We start from the raw sequence: 17,861 nt of genomic DNA on the forward strand, positions 1-17,861 counted from the left end.
TCAGCATCCATTGACTTTAATGGGAGTTACACTAAGTTCAAGGTCTGGATTTTTAAAAGTCCTTAGGTGCTGCTTTGCTTACGTTTCGAGTGTTAAGAGCTGGATCCTTCAGATGATTCAAACACTTAAAATTGTAGCATTAAAACTATAAACTTTTATCCTTAGAGTAGAATGTTCTGATAGGCAAGATAATACAGTGATGCTTAGCATACACAGTATCAAAACAATGTACACATGCTGTGTGTCCTGCTGTCACTCCTGTGGCCCACCCCTAGGCTTAGCACAACAGGACTTCTAACCATTTCTCTTGCCTCTTCTAAGAGCTAGGAAAAGATCTAAGTCCTGAAGGCTTCTCTGCTACAGCTATGCAGGGATCACAACCCACATGTTTTCCTCTCTGGGCAGGAAAATGCCAAGCGGGGATTCTCAGAGGGCTGTGATTGGGAAGCAGTCCTATAGCGGGGTGTCAAATGGTGTTGCCCACCTAGAGTGTAAGCCACATGTGGTCCTACCTGGGCTCCCTCAGTGGACAGGAAGAGCTGAACACCTCAGAGGTGATTCACAGCAGCTGCCTGCTGACCCAGCCAATGTCAGCAAAGGTCCAAACATTGCTGCCTAAAGCACATCAGTGAGGAAACACTAAGAAAAGAAACAAGCCTTTAAATCAAGTTCTTTTCAGCAGCAAAAAAGACTCAGCCATATGAGAGATTTTAATGAACAGAGGCCTATGCTTTTTCCATAACTGAGCAGAGCTCAATTTTTAAAACTGTGACTAGATAATTTGGTGGCAAGTACTCTGCCAAAAATGATGCACAGCTATCTTTTTATCTAATGACTATACTTGCAGAGGAAGTATGAGACATTGATTCTTTTGCCCTCCTTTATGACACACATTCCCTTGCTCTGCTGTCTGGATTACTCCGCTCCATTAGGCTGAGCACTGGAAAAAGGCTGTTTTCACCACATTTCTTCACTTCTCTTGCTTCTTTCTCTGAAAGCAAAATCCTTGTCTGAGATGACAGGAGGTTCAAAACCTCTTGGACTCCGATGTTTGTGGCTCTCCAGAAATTTAGCACAGATTGTGGCTTCTACTCTGCATTCTGTCGAGTCTGACTTATGGTCAATCCCAGAAAGTTCACTACTACAGAATGTGAGGTCTCTGTAGTACAGGAATAGTAATCCTTTGTGTCAAAATGACTAAACAAAACTGGCGAAGTCATCAAACATCCTTTCTGGAGTGATTAATTCAAACAAAATCCTTATCAATTCCCTGAAGGCAGGCAGAAGTGGCTTGTTATTTTATTTTGTTCAGTTTGGTAGTGGTTGTTTTGTAGAAAGGACATTACAAGCCATTTTAAACCAGCAGTTGCAGGATCCTAACTCTCAAGTCTTGCAATTTTGCAGGCTTGAAAAGGTTTGATTCTGAAAAGGAAATAAGAATATAAGCCAAATGAGCTGTTAGATTTTGAGTATTTATTCAGAATGGAAACAAATTCCCAATATTAAATGATTAGTTCATGCCCTCCAAAAATACTAAGGTACACAAATATAAAAATTATGTCTTGCTGTAACACATGCTTTCCAGAGATAGTTCACTTGTACAGATGCGCAGTTTAGGCATGCATTCCTAAAAGTATTTAGCTATGCTGAAAACCACCCAGGAATTAAACTGGATGAAAGCATGCTGAAGAAGTTGTTGGAGGTTTAATTACCTTTTCCTTTTTTCTCTTTAGTGGGAGTTCTGAATTCTGGAGGAGTAAAACTCCAGTCTCTACTGTATTGAAATGATATTTTTTTAGCACTCCAATCATTGTCTCTACTTGACTAAGACATTTCTGTGCTAAAGCAGGTGCATTTACTTTTCAAGTATTATTTTACTAATCAATTGAAAAATTACCTCCATGAATGACAGAAGTGCAGACCTTTGGAGTATTTCATTAAAAGGAGCAAACATTAATTACAAATCCAGCCCAACCTTTGCAGACATAAATTATGGGACAGATCTATTTTCTCCATGCTTAATTGCAAGCAGTGACTAGCTCTTTAAATTATTATCTCCAAGGCATGAATGAAATTAGAATGGATTTGATGATATTCTCAAGGCTGTTTTGTATCTAAATAACTTGGTCATGTACTATCTTGTCATATAAGGAAAATTAGGTGAAACACCTTTGGGGCTCTAAACAGTGGCTAGCTTACCAGGAAAAAATTGGGAATTGCAAAATGGAATTGGAACCTTAAAGTCTTTGCAGACAGGGAAGTCTAGTTGCAGGTTTTAACAACGGGATATTTAATATTGTCCAAGTGTTTTTATTCTAATCTAAATTCTAAAAGTTTTAGGTGTGTGTAACTTTCTGAAACATTCACATTTCAGGCAGAATTTTTCAGGCAGTATCTTTCCTGAAAGGTAATATTTACATTTCAAGAAAAAGAACTATTTTTCTAGTGAAGTAAAACACCCTTCCCCACAGAATTAAGAAGGTTGAAAATTTTGATTTTGGAAGAGCTACAGTGCTGACACATTTGTGATCAAACTGAAATCTGGCAGGAAAATAGATGCGTAAAGTAGCTTTGGTTGGTCCATTGAAAACTGATTTTAAGTTAGTTATGTTTGTTGATACAAAATAGAATTTCAAAGACATTCAACAATGGCCAAATTTTCAAGTGATCTTTTCTCCTAATATATGCTTTTACAGCATATTCTCTACTTGCCTTTTTGTCTTTTTTAACTATCAAGAATCAGCAAAATTTTTTCTTTGTTTGTGTTAGCATAGTCATAAACCTCAAATGAACAGTTAGGGTGTTTTTCCAAAGCCTTTGTAAGTAGTTTAAGACAGAAACTCTGAAAACAAATTTCCCAAATTTTCAAACAAGCTTTACTTAATTGGGCTCTCTCTACCTATACCAGTTTTATAACTCCATCTGTTCTCCAAGTGAAAAGTATTCAATAGTTACTATTTATGATGGAATTACTTAAATTATTATATAATACATCTCCTTTTCAATTTCTAAAAAAAAAAGTTTGTTCAATACATGACAAAGAGAAGGAACAGAACAAAATTAAAAATTGAACATGCATAAAACTCAAATAAATAAATGCAAAACTATCTGATAAGCCTCAGCATGAAGCAAAACTGATCCTGAAGTTTCTGAGCACTTAAGATATGGAGAATTTCCAGTTCTCCTCTGTTGAAAATAATTTAAAAATTAATTCCAGCAGGAAATAAACAGCATTGTATACATGCAGATAACAGAAGGTGCAGTTTACTATGACAAGTTAGGAATAGATATAGAATGCAAGGGTTTTGTTGGGTTTTTTTAGTACAATGATGAAAACAGAAATTTATTTTTTTTGTAAAGTGTATTTAATGATTTAGATTTTGCATTGGAAATAGAAAGCCTTCTTCTATGAGAACTATGACCTTTATATACCACACAGAGTGTGAATAGAAGTGTCTGAACAAAGACTCTCAATGGGTACTGCCTGCCCCATGTTTTTACCATCCTACCAAAGAAGTTAATCATTTGGCATTGCATGCTTAAAAAAAAAAAAAAAAAAAAAAAAAAAAAAGATATTGGCTTGCTTAGAGTTCAATTTACTTGTGTCATGATACAATAAATACCAAGCTGAGTTCTCACAGTATTAATCATTAACCTAGCAGAGGGCATTAGCCTAAAATGCATTCTTTCAACTTTGATATGTTTCATGAATATATTTGTAGATATTTTAACTGCAATTTCAAATATGCTGAAGACATAAACAAGTCCAAGTTCCCCCAAAAGCCAAAATCTTTCTCACCTTTTAAGTTTTGGATATAAGTTACCATCCATCTCTGCTGCCAGAACAGCCTCTGAAAGCAAAACAGAAGCTCTGCGAAGTTGGATTCTGGGAGGTACAGAGGAAGTCCAGCTCAGATTCTGAGAGTTTATTTGTGCAAGACACTGCAAAGAGCAGGGCAGGGGTACCTATAAAAGGCAAAATATTCTGATATAGTACAGATTTTTTTTCCACATTTTTACTGTGACAGACTTCTCAGGCCCATAGCAAAATGTTTCTGGTACCAAGTTGAAGACTGCAACAGCATTAGAAGATTACTTGGGGAAAAAAAAAATTAAAACATTCTGCTGGAAGGTTAGAGATTGCTTCAAAAAATTTAGAAATAATTGGTTCAGCACAGAGAAAACTTTGTGGGCTTCATAATTGTGACTTGTTTAGGAGAGGGAAGAGTGAGAAATCCTATTTGCTTGGATTTTGGAAGTATTTATGTTCCCTTTCTTCTCCATGGTATTTCACCCTAATTTAAAAGTGATGAGTTAAAGATTGATCTAGAGCTTGGGAAAAGCAGTCAAGCAGAGGACCACTGGGGACAGGCTGAACCCTTTAACCATATTGCCCGAGAAAGGCAGTGCTTGGCAATCTATTCCTGGGAATGATAATATCATAGGTAACCTATTTGCTCTGGAATCTAAACCAGAGCACCACAGTTAAACCACCTGCATCTAAAATGAAGGTAAATATATTATGGAGATCTCCCCGCTTACACAGGCCTGAGTGGAATGTATGATTTTAACAGACCTGGGGAAATTCCTCAGTCTTACGAGTATACCATTCAACTTAAAAAAAAAAAAAAAAAAAAAAAAAAATTGGTGACATTTTTTTTCCTCCCTAAAACCATCCAATCTTAAAATGTCATTTAGATCTAGGCATTAAACATCATGTCCTTTATATTTCTTTAGAAAGAAAATCATCACTAACAATTACTGGTTTTAACACCTTGTAGGTTATATATAGCTTCTCATATAAGGAAGAAACACCTTAAGCACTATGTGAATCTAACACCAATATAAATGTAGAAAGGTTAGAGTAGAGAAGGTATGAAATTGGTTAAATGGGAGTTTTAAAAATTAACATACTTTCTTTATCAAGGGTTATAGAAAACATATGAAGGAGATAGAGTATGTACCTTTAATCAACAGATAATTTTTTTCCTCTGAATACACAAATGTAGAGAGAGTTTTGCTTCAAGTTGCAAAGATTCCTAATGGAAACATTGAGAAATCATTACTTCCATCTAAATATTAAACACTGGCCTATTAATGGCTGTTTTATAGTCTAAATGTGGTCAAATGTTCATTCAGACATTCCTATGCACCCAAACAACACGCATTAATTATAGCTAAGAAACTGTGAGCAAAGACTGTTCTGAGGCAGATCCCAAGCCACAAAACATGCAATGCAGCTTCTCTGACCTATGGATGTTACAGCCTTTCTAACATGGGCTACAGCATTTCATGGAGTAGGCTGTAGCACACTAAAGGGTGCAACTCACACAGACTTTGCGTACGAGAGTGAGGGCAACCACATGGGACTAATAAGCAGTTCCAGTGCAGCTTCTACATTAGGACTACAACATGAGTCCATTTGACTGGATGACCCAGGAACACTTCTTCCAGACTCTAGTGCAAACATAGGCTACCTCCCGAGTTCACAGAAGGACAAGATCCGAGGGCATATCAGTGCACTTGCAGCCTGGTTTCCGTGCACTCAAATCCGTATGCCTGGGCACGGAGCACTGCATGGACACAGCCCCTGTGACCACTAACAGGACTGACATCAGGTAAGGCAAGATCTGCTGGGTAACACCAATATTTGTCTGCATAAAAGATGAACAAGTATGGACAACCAAGGCCAGCATACCTGTGTTGCACAGACCCCAGCGTGACTCATGCTGTATGGAAACAGAGAAGCCCCTGCAGAGAGCTGCCCAGAGCCTCCCTGTGCTCCCCAGGGGGGCGGCATGTGGTCTGTGGCCCATGGCTGTGAGCCATGCTGGGATTTCAGCACACGGTTCACAGGAAGGCTTGTCACCCTGATCACTGCTGGTGTATGCAGATAGTTACAGACACACAAAGCTGACAAGGGTGTGAACGGGTATCACATTGGGGGCTGCAAACCACAACACCACCTTCCTGTAAGTTACGCGCATCGTTTTCATTCTGCACTTTTCTCCTCTCTTTTTCTCCTTCTTGGTCCAGCAAATTCTGAAGTAACAAGTAAGAGTAGCATCAGTACTAGCTCCACCCGAATGAGAGAACAAGTGTGCAAGAAACAGGGAAATGCATCTGTTTAATGATTTTGAAATGAGTTGACTCCTGGCTGTGTCACCAGTCCACCTTATCTTCCTCCAACCAAGTTTGTTCTTGTGTTTTCAGTTGAAAACTGACATGGGAGAAAAAATTATTATTATATCCATTTGAGCTATCCTAACCATTTAAATACTCAGTCACCTGTAGATTGTGAACAACCTTGTGGCACATTGTGTAATCACCGTGTATTGAACTCTTGAAGGATAAAGGCCCAGAATGGTTCAAATAATAGTTCTTGGTCTGTCTTTCTCTGACAGCTGAATATGAATAACAATTTATTTTAGCCAAAACAACCAGTTCCAGGTGAATTTATGTCCTTAATGGGAGATCTGCCATGACAAACAAGAAGGGGATGTAGCTATACAATGCAGTACATTCTAGCCAAAAGTGGAATATCTTAAATCAAACGTTTCGGTAGGCTTAAAGGTTGCTGCTAAGCCTCTCTATTAAATCTTCATAGTAATGTGACAAGCTAGAATTCATGTCTTCTACTTTATTAAAAAGAGGGCAACCACTAGGATAAAATAATATTGAGAAATAAAATTTACCTTGGATTTGTTTCATGTAAACATAAAAAAATCAACTTCTCAGAACTCACATGAAAAACATAATGTAGTTAATATTAAATACAATGATTATGCAACCTATTACTTTTACAGTTTGTGCTCCTGTGTCCTTGATTTCGGCCTTGTTTTGCTTATGATTAATGAATGACTCACCTTCAGTACTCTCTCATTTATTTCATACCTCATTATGAATTTGAAAAGGTCAGTTTGTTATTTCAAAACAGCAAAACATGCATGGAAGTTGAACAGTGTTCATAAGGGCAAATTACATATTTTTATAAATAAATTGCCATTGCCCAGTATTACATCTTGTTTTAATAGTTTACATTTTCTAACTGCTTTTGTTATAATTTTGAAGAGGATACATGACTTATTCCTATAGAATAACAGGTGAAATTTCTGCATGTGTTTTATATGAACATCAGGAGAGTCTGTGCACTCCCTATACAGTCTCACACACAAATCCTAGAATGGCACCTGGTGTACTTAGTTGTTCTCTATTTTAATTTGTCAAGATCCCATGCTATAATTTCCCATGGCTTTTCATTTGGTTTGTTTGGAATTATTTTACCAGGGTTTGATAGTTTATGATGTTATGTGATTATACTGTTAGCATTCAGGTAGGGACAAAACCTAGGCTAGAAAAATTGATGGAAGTTTTTTTGTGTCTCTTAAGCTCATAATTGATAAAGCAAAAGCACTAACTTATTTATACTTTAAAAAAAGTTTCATACCACCAGTTCACAGTACTACTTTTGTTGTTGTTGTTATATCCTTTTTCTGTTTTGATAATTACTTGCAACTCCAAAATCTGGTAGTTGCAAAATACTTTCTTCAGCAGAAAAAAAATGTTTTGGGTAACATCAATGCTAAATCACATTCTGTCGAACACTCTAAGGCATAATCTTTTCTCTCAGTTTACTGGAGGTAAATTCTTAAATCACTTGGGCATCACTGTCAGAAGATGACAGTTACCAACTGTAAGAAAATACCTGTGATAAACTGATAGCTTGAGGAGTAGATTACGGTATCTAGAGAAGCTCAGGGTAACTCCATTCAACAGAGTCACTATCATAGCTGGCAAGCCGCCCTGGGCAATTTGGGAGTGGCACAGAAATCTTTTGGACACAGGGCAAGTAATGCTATTCACAGCATTCACCACTATGATGATGCAAAAACAGGGTCTGTGCTGTCTACAGAGCAATGGCCTGTGAGGCTATTTATGGATTGGCCTATACTCCAGACTGTATAGACATGCCCAGGATAAGTTTAAACTGGACAGTTTGGTGATTTCTGGCACTCTAGCTGGAGTTGTACATACTTCAGTGTAGGCTAACTCAGCCCCTCCAGAAGATTGTGCGGTCTGCTCTTCTCTCATCGCTTTGGCAACCTTGTCCACGTGAACTCGTGGAGTTTGCAGTTCTGCAACAGAGACTTCACTGTGTAAAGGCATTACTTCTAAAGCCCCAGTGACAGCTGCACCCAGCTCCTTCTGCAGAAGATAATCTGGTTTTATGCCTTACCCTTTTCAGTTTCTGGCTTATAACGTGTAAGCAGCAGCACCTGCACCTACTATTTTTGGCCTGTTTTATTTGCAGCTGGGTTACAGCTATGAGGTTTATTCAGGTGAGATTTATTCAGGTTGGATGCTGAAGCCACATTTGACTGAGAGTAGACCAGAGTCCATGGACTTTATAAACAGAAATGTAAAAATCAACCCCAACCAATTGCATGCTTCTTCACTCTGTACAATATGCATGGCTGTTTGTGGTGCCAAGTTCAACAGCTTCAATGTTGTGTCATCACTAAAAATAATATAACTGACCATGGTTAGTACCTGTAGGCTGACCTTCAGCCTTGGTTTTGCTTAATATTGTAGCTTTATGTTTTCCCCCAATTTGTTCAGAACTCTTTGTACCATGGATTATTAATCTATAACTAAACATTGTCCTTGGTGTTCATCTAGATGACGATATTTGGAACCAATGCAAATCTATTATCTTTTCTTTGAATTTTGCAAGCATGGTCATTACAGGCCTTTATTCTTCCTACAATTTCGGTGAAAACTGTGCAAGAAAAAAAAAGGAATTGTTTATTTAGGATCATTGTTTTAAATCACATCCCACCTATGATGCACTTTAAGATAGGTGAATGGGTTGTACTTAAAATTAACAAAATCAAATACCCATCCCAACACTGTACCCTTGTTCTTGCCAAGCTCTATATTAGTTTTCAGTGTGAATGAAGAAAAGAACATCTTTACACATGGCAAATGTAAGAAGGCAATAATAAATGGTTAATTTGACATGAGTTAGGAAGTATGGGGGGTGTGCGGAGGGGTGGGGAATAATCAGTGACAACCCCCCCCCCCCCCCCCAAACTTCCTGAAGCTATAAGAAAAACAGAATTCATGATGGACATGGCAAAAATCAGAGAAAACTACACAAAGCAGGTCTGAATATATTGCTACAACGTTTGAGTATCATCTTCAGTATAGAATGATCAAAACCAAAACATATATACTATGGAAGAAGTGAAGTTATGTAATGATGGTTTACCTCTAAGGATTTAATTTTTAATAAGTGGAATGTAAAGCAATGAGAGCATTTAGTCTCCTCACCTAACTAGAATGACAGTCTACTTCTCAAGGCTAATGCTTAGAGATAACTAAAACCAGTCTGAAACTTGACAGGTCTTCTGTTACTTCAAGTACAACTATTTAAAAATATCATTTATTCTTTTTTATTATAAAAAAACCCAACAAATATTTTCAGGAACTACCCTGTCTTTGTTTTAACTCAAAACAATCTATATGGCTTAACTGGATGTTTTTGCTAGAAATTTTATAAAGGATTTGAAACCAGAACCTATGCCAAGTCATTAGAATAGCCCAGCATTTCTACACAGAATTTTGAATTAACTGTTCTCCCACATGCCTGTGGAAAGCAAATAGAAGCAGGTAAGTTCTGTTGTTTGCAAATCCCAAGAGAACAAAAACAAGTCTCCTCAGGCTATCGGGAGCATTACATGTTTTTGCTTTACTGTTAAGATAACAAATATGATTTTCCCAAAGCATTCTTAAAAAAAAAAATTCTTTCTGTCTTATATTTCCTGTGCAGGAAAAAAATGCGTATAAAGCTAGTGAGAAGGGATGATTATTTTTTCGAAGTGATAAAATCACACAGTAACAATATGACACTGGATTATTGGGATATTTCTTCCAGGCTGCACTTACTATAGTCCCACAAAACAGATGGCATAAAGAAAACAGCATTTTAAAAAAATAAAAAATTAATCCACTTAGCAGCAGCTAGAAACATGAAATGCAAAACAAAGTCCAAAAGAATACTAACTCCCACCTTGCCTTTCCTTTCTTCATCTCTGCCACGGACAGTGACTCACATGTGCAGATACCACGCCAGAAAGCCTCTATCACTCATGGTCCCTGTTTGGAGCTGTAGGAAAATGCACATCAGCTCTTTTAACACAAACCTCTGAATATATGAGCTCCTTGAGGGAGACGTGTGGCAATATTCTCACTCCTGTATTTTTTCATTGTTACTGAACAGACTAGACTTCATGCCTGCTTCCTACATGAGCTGAGCACCACACAGAAATTGACTTTGAGGAAACATGTTTCTGTGTATTCCAGAAACCAATAGTGCATTTATACCCAGTTAGTTGACACAGCTAGTTACACAAGAAATATCTAAATACATTAATTTAAAGAGGGAGGAGGAGAGGGGAACCATAGTTCACAGAAGCACAATATTCAGAAATCTCAAGTGAGCGTTTACCTTCGGATTGACGTTGTTTAGACAACTTGGCCTGCAGCTCTCCTGGCTCTACCATATGATGATATTCACATGTTGCTAACTCTGAATAGAAATACATAAGTAATACTTATCTTCAGGACAGAGTGACCCTTCCTATCTACTTTATCATACACACATTTCCATTGCAGAATACTACTTATTGAACCCTACCAGGCACCCATGGTATCAGGGCAGCGCAAGCAGAACTTGCATTATATAGACTCAGAGGGTGAAAATATCAATGTCATAAACACCATATCTGCAAACTGCAAGAAATTATAGAAGGCCAGATTCTGCCGTAAAGCTCTACTGAGGCAAATTCACCAGTGGTGTGACTTCAAGCCCAACCTCAGATCTGAATGTGTAAATTAGATCTTTGGCACTCTTAACTAACAGACACCTGCAAAACTGTGGGAGCTTAAGCTACTGTTCAGATGATTAGATTCACTTTCATCGCATTTTGAACATTGACTTATAACAAGTGAGGATGCAGAGTACATGAGGCATTCAGAGAGGAAGTCTTGGGGGAAGACAAAGTGCTTGAATGTTTAGCATATTTTATAGATAGGTCTGGAATACAGGATGTGGATGTTGTGAGAGGCAAACAATGAGGTGACTGGCAGCAAAGAACTCTGAGCTGGAGCAAATGTGAAGGTAAAACAGAATCGAAATAGTGAACCATCTGCTTTCTAATGAAAACAGCTCTACTTGTCAGCAACATCCAGAAAAAATGATTTCTGAGTTGGAGTGTATAACTGAGGGAAGTAGCTTTTTTCTATATGAGGTAATACACTCAAATGATGTATGACTTAGATAATAGTGTGGGTTAATGATCTTCAGCTGGATCAGGGAGTAAAACAAAGTAATTTCATAATACAGAACATGATGGATTAAATCATGTTAATACTAGGTATATACATTAAAGAAAATGATCTTTCCGGCATACTAAATGGCAAAATAAAAAGCACTTTTAGTAAGTTATATGATTAATTAGTCTGCCCTTTTATTTATGTACCATGATAAAGTAAAATGTACTTCTTCTGGTTACCTCCCAAGCAATTATTCTAAAAGTTATATTGAATACAGCAGCTTCATTGTATTGCACCAGTCCATCAGGAACAGAAAAGTAGGTCCCTGTCTTTGTTTTAAGTCAGGGGTTTTCTTTTTTCTCTCCCTTTCCTGTCTTCCTTGCTATAGGTTATTGGGGTTTTGTTTTGTATGTTTTTTTAACTCACAGAAACATGAGTTTGAACATGATATGTTGATATATTGAAATAATGTGAACATTGTTTTGTCTTGAGTACCATTAATTATGGAGAATGCAAAAAATTATAGTGAATGAAAAGTTATAGCTCAGATGTAATTCAAGGAAATATTTAAATATAAAAATTCAAATGCACCAGAGTCCATCCAAATTCTGAGCTTTTTCACTTCCTGCCTTCATGACTTAGCTGTGTATCTTGCAAATTTCCAGCAGATTTCCAAAGGTTCAATCACATCCAGAATTTTTTAGAAAGAAGCTGAAAATGGGTTTTCAAAGGAGATTTCAAATGAAAGTAAAAATCTCAGATTTCAGAAATACGGTACCTACAGATGGAGGAATATTATTTTTGAGAACTATGCCTCTTCCAGTCTCATTTTACATTCTTTTCAGAAATTATGGCAATGATGTAAGACACAGAAGTTTCCTCTAGTACCGAATTTACCTGGAAGGAAGAAAAGCTATTGTTAGTACTGAATTTACTTCTTTCTTAACATGTTATGAGCCTGTAGAAATTGATAAAATGCAGGAGTTAATGAAAAGTCCATTTCAATGATCTTTAAAAAAAAAAACAACCCACAAACAAAAAAGGAGAGAGAGATATTTAGCAAGCTGGGGGTATTTTTCTATTCTTTTAGGGATTCACATAGTTCCTCTTCAAGCTGGATTGCCTTAAGCAGCTATACTGGACAACACAGAAAATCTGAAAGACCAGACCTAAACAGTTTTCTCATGCTAAATTCAGAATTCAGGTGGAAAGCGTCTTTGACAGAGAGACACCCCACAAGGGGCCCAGCACTTACATGGACTTATCCTGTTCCACAAACTTACACAGAAAAGTAAGTCCTGATTCTAAAACACTAGGCTGAAGAAAATGACTTTAAAAAAGAGCTAGCTAAGAACCACTACCTTTTTTTTTTTTTTTTTTGGTGAGCTAGTGCCAGACATTTGTCTACCACAGCAAGTGCTTTGAATTTCTGCATGAAATACTCCTGATGTTCTAATTCTGGATTCTCTCATAGAGAGCCCACCCGCTGATACAGAGTCAGTATTTGCTGACTGATCTTTTGTTTGCGACATCACTAATGCTTTCTTCTGACTCTGGGATTTTTGCCTTCTCCACTGCAATGTGAAATCTGTATTTACTGGGAATTAATTAAATCATGGTAAATATAAATCCACATATTTTCAGTATTTATTCCATCTGTGTGTTTTGTGTTTATGTGCTGGCAAAGGAAATGTGACCAGCAGGTCGAGGGAGGTGATCCTGCCCCACTACTCTGCTCTTGTGAGACCCCACCTGGAGTACTGCGTCCAGCTCTGGGGGCCCCAGTACAGGAGAGACATGGAGCTGTTGGAGTGAGTCCAGAGGAGGGCCACGAAGCTGATCGGAGGGCTGGAGCACCTCTCCTATGAGGACAGGCTGAGAGAGTTGGGGTTGTTCAGCCTGGAGAAAAGGCGGCTCCAGGAAGATCTAACTGTGGCTTACCAGTACCTGAAGGGGCCTACAGGAAAGATGGTGAGGGACTGTTTATCAGGGAGTGTAGTGACAGGACAAGGGGGAATGGGTTTAAGCTGAAGGAGGGTCGATTTAGATGAGATGTTAGAAAGAAATTCTTTACTGTTAGAGTGGTGAGGCACTGGAACAGGTTGCCCAGAGAGGTTGTGGAGGCCCCATCCCCTGAAGTGTTTAAGACCAGGTTGGATGAGGCTTTGGGCAATGTGGTCTAGTGGAGGGTGTCCCTGCCCACAGCAGGGGGGTTGGAACTAGATGATCTTTAAGGTCCCTTCCAACCCAAACCATTCTATGATTCTATGAAATGCTCTATCATCAAGCTCTACAAAGGCACCTTCTATTTCATCGTATTTTAGTGTGTGTGAGTGCAGCAAGGGTGTTCTTCCCTGATATAGAGCTGTCCTACGTTTAATTCTCATCACCAGTCAAGGTGTACCGTGCAGTTTGCAGGCCTCTCAAATTTCTGTTTAGTGTGGAAAAAGCACATAAATTTTTCTCTTGTCAAAGGCATCTTGTTAATGTCACCCTTCTCTATGATCAACACTCCCCAAAATTATTCCATACACCTTTTCTAAATGTTCCTCCTTAGAATAAGGAGGATCATAAAGGCATTAACCAAGAAGATTTTTGCATGCTACTCACCAGTATCATATCATATACTTTTTGAAGGGAACAGATTTATGATAAATATTTGCTTTATTTCACCATTTTATTCCAATAAAGCCTATAGCTGTTAATGGTTGTTTGTATATTTCTAAGTAGGTTTTCAGCCTAGAAATACTGGATAGATACTGCCTAGAAATTCCAAATAGATACTGAAGCTCATAAATAGAAAGAATGTGACCACCTCTTTACAACTAGTAAATAAACTATAAACCAGATTTTTTTAAAGATGTGAATTATTAGCTGCTAGTGAGACTGCTATGAGAATATAGAAAGTGTGTGAAATGTATCACAGAAAACAGTGTATAAGCACAGCTTCTTCAAAGTGTTGGTCTAAAACAACATTCAATTATTGCTACATTTTAAACTTTGTAGGATATAACACCATGTAGAAGTGTGACTTTAAAATTAGTGTTTGCAAGTGCCTGTGGTGTAGGTGAGGAGTTTTAGCAAGCAGCACGTTTTAAACCTAAAATTACATTAATTTATTTGCTGCAATAAAATTAGGTAGATTAGTTACTGTTCAAACTGATTAGTTGCACAAAAGAACAGCTTTTATATTAAAAAAAATTAAAAAAAAAAATCTAAGAGAAGTGTTCATGCTCTTGTACTCCATTACTGTTGGCAAGACTCAACTAGAAATGCAAGATATGTATAGAGTAATTTTGTCTCATTAAATGACAACACACTAGTGGTTCCTCTTCATCTCCTTAATTCATTTCTTATAGTTTTTCTTGTCACATCCACTTGTTTTATGGCTTACTAACTTGCAAGTTATGGTTGTAATTTATGGTCAAAATTGAGTGGTAGCAAATCACAGAATATTTTCATTGATTACCCTAAATTATCTAATCTCCTGTATGTTTTTAGGACTTGATTGGGTGGTATTTACTGATTGCCTTCATCTAATTTAAAAATCAGTCAATAGCAACAATGAGAGGTGGTGGATAAATTGAGTCTAATGCAGCATAACTGCAGCAAATATCCATCAAAGGCTCATTCACAATCAAATTTGTGCGAAGTTTTAATACATAAACCAATATGTCTAAAAGCCTTACTTCTAGAGCACATCATTTTAAAATTGTGCTCTGCAATGTGACATCGTATTGCTCTTATGCTGTCTATTTAGGGCAGTTTTCCACTGCTAAAATGAATATATTTCACTACAATAAAACTGTAGCAAACAAGAAAAAAAAAATGTCATCAGCTTTGGTTTAAAGGCACTTTGTTCCATTTTCCTCGATATTATCTGTATGTAATAATGGGAATTAACATAACATCAGCTTTTCATATAAACTGTGTGCATTTTCCCAGAGATAAACATTCTAATAGGTGTCTTGACGGGAAATATGTTTTCTACATTGAGAAATCAATTCATTAAAGTTGTTCCTTACATTGTGCTTTTTTTGAAGCATCATTTATTTCCTGAAGTTTTGGATAGCAAATGTGAAAGAAACTGTCTGGAAGGCAATATTCTAATTTCTTGACACTATCAGGGCAAAGACCTCATGCAGCAAATAAGGATGGAGAGTAAATGCAAATCTTCTCTTTTCCAAGTGATGGCAGTACAAACGTAAAATGCTTCTTTCTGATTTGTCATGAGAAAACATGACACAAAAACCTATTTTAGTTGTGAACTAGGTGTGGATCTCCTGTTTACATTAACTCAAAGTAAGTTTTCTATAGGCATATAGAGGTAAAGTGTTATGTAAATTGAGGTCAGAATTATGCTGTCATTTACAGCCGGATGAGGAACTAGTTCAATAGCCTGGAAAAACAAGTTAAAACTGGCCTCCAATCTTGAAAGAATTTTAATCCACACTCAGAAACAGATATTTAATATAAGAATTTACTCAGTAAATATTCAATGTAGATAGCTAAGGAGATTCAGCTTTGATTTCTTGACAGCATGGGACATATTATGCTATATACTTCTTGGGGACTAGGAGGTTCTGTCTTGTGCCTCCATGTATTAATACATGACCAGTGAAGGAGAGAAACTTGGAGGTTTGGGGCTTTTCTACAATTTTGCAGTTATTTGATTTTGATTTGAGTCCAGGGTGCTTATTAGTAGATAGACATTCTTTTTTCTGTATTTAAATTCAAGCATATAAGAGAATGAGTACAGCCAGGGAACAAACTCTGAAGCATTATATAAGAAGACAGAACTGAATTTCACCAAAGATGTCCATTAAGTAGAACTTTGAAGGAGAAAGCATATATCCTTTCCTAAATATTCAACAAGGACAAGGATTCTCCAGAACCCAAATGCTGAAGTTGCACACATCATGACCTGGGAATTCTTTGCTTTGTGTTAACTTTACAGCTGACCACTCTCTGACACAGATATCAACACCTATGATTCTTATTTTTTACATAATTCAGATGAAAAAACAGAGAGAACTTTTATCATCATCCTATCACAGTCATATTCTCTTTCAAGTGTTAAACTTGTTTCATATTTGTAAGGATTGTTCTTATCAATGTTATTTTCATTCAGAATGGGATGGTGCTGAGTTATTAGAGCAGGCGCTTTCCTTTCAAGTCTGCTGCGCTTCCTAACCAAAAGACAGAAGGGTAATGCATATTATGAAGCGGTTTTCCCTCTTGAGAAAACAAGGTCCAAGAGCTTTGAATGGTTCTGAATTTGATTGGATGAAAATCCCATGTGTTGGTACTTATCTAAAGAAAGTACAAGTTACATGTCTATCATCCACCACTACTGGAAACAAAACTGTGGATGTGTACCAGATTGGTGGCAGACACCACCACTCTGGAAAATAATACTTCTGTTCCAATCAATTTTAAAGTATCCTTTGCTGCTAAACACTTTTTCAGGAGTGATCTGGCCCAAGCAACAGATCACAGCATGCATTACAAATATAAAAGACAACCACCAAAGAGAACCCTACCAGCAGTCTGCTGTTTATTAAAATTCTGACATTCTGAGATATCTTCTTGCCAAGGGCCCTCTTACAATGACATCTGTACACTTGTCATTACATTGCAGTTCACATTACTTACATAAACATGCCACAGGGAAACCATGACTGATATAATTTTTGTAAGACTGAAAGGTAGCCGTTGTGATCATTAAAACAAACCTGAGAGACCCTTCCTGATGATGGAATAGATTCGGTTACTTCTTCCTTCTTTGTGGGTCATTAGTTAAAAAGGGGAAGGTGGGGGAGGAGGGAGAGAAGGCCATATACTGCAGGTGTTTTATCCTTTGTAAGGAGACTGCACTGAGACAAATGATTCTAGCTGGCATTTTGTACACACCGGAGATTGCTTATCGATCCAGATCAGAATATTCAGGCTGGCCCCGGGGAAAAGGCAGAGTATTTTCTGAGGGAGTTAATAACCTGGCAGCTGAGCTGTCTTGTCCAATTCACTGAACCTAGGGCTCTAATCAGGCCAGAGTTTCTTATTTTGAGAAATCTTGCCATATGTGTCTGCTAGCTGCCTTCCACTCTATTGGACCAGTGACAGTGATTGAAATGACAGCCTATAGATAGAGCCTAATCAAATTGTTTATTATCAGCCTAAATCAATATGTATAGATTGTTGAAACATCACTGTCATGCCATGGAAAAGTCATACTAATACTACATGCTGCAGGTGTAATTCTAAAATGTATTTTTCCATTCTAAATTACATCTGAATTTAACAGAGTAAAAGAAATTGTAATGGTGTATGAGACAGTGAAAAATATACATGTTTACACATTTCAATAAAATAACATTAAGGATTAATGTTAAAATGTCATGTTGTGCACCACTTAAATGTGTTATCATGTTCCCTGTACAGAATAGAGGCAACAGAGCTCTGGGAAAGGAAAAAGGGCTTGAAAAGTGTTTTGCCTTTTGTATAGAAAGGGAAAAATGTCACAG

The 17,861-nt window shown here is 37.3% G+C and overlaps 1 long non-coding RNA gene across 2 annotated transcripts in view; it reads right to left on the minus strand.

Moving 5' to 3' along the window:
• The window catches only part of LOC142603766 (uncharacterized), a 108,476-nt gene that overhangs the window by 78,106 nt on the left and 12,509 nt on the right, over positions 1-17,861 (minus strand). For both annotated transcript variants that reach the window (XR_012837655.1, XR_012837654.1), the window contains exons 3-4: positions 3,800-3,966; positions 1,351-1,422 (exon numbers count right to left, since the gene is read on the minus strand). This is a non-coding gene — a long non-coding RNA (uncharacterized LOC142603766). The remainder of the gene's footprint in view (positions 1-1,350; positions 1,423-3,799; positions 3,967-17,861) is intronic.

Source organism: Balearica regulorum, chromosome 13 (assembly GCF_011004875.1).
Source record: "Balearica regulorum gibbericeps isolate bBalReg1 chromosome 13, bBalReg1.pri, whole genome shotgun sequence".
NCBI classification, from domain to species: domain Eukaryota; kingdom Metazoa; phylum Chordata; class Aves; order Gruiformes; family Gruidae; genus Balearica; species Balearica regulorum.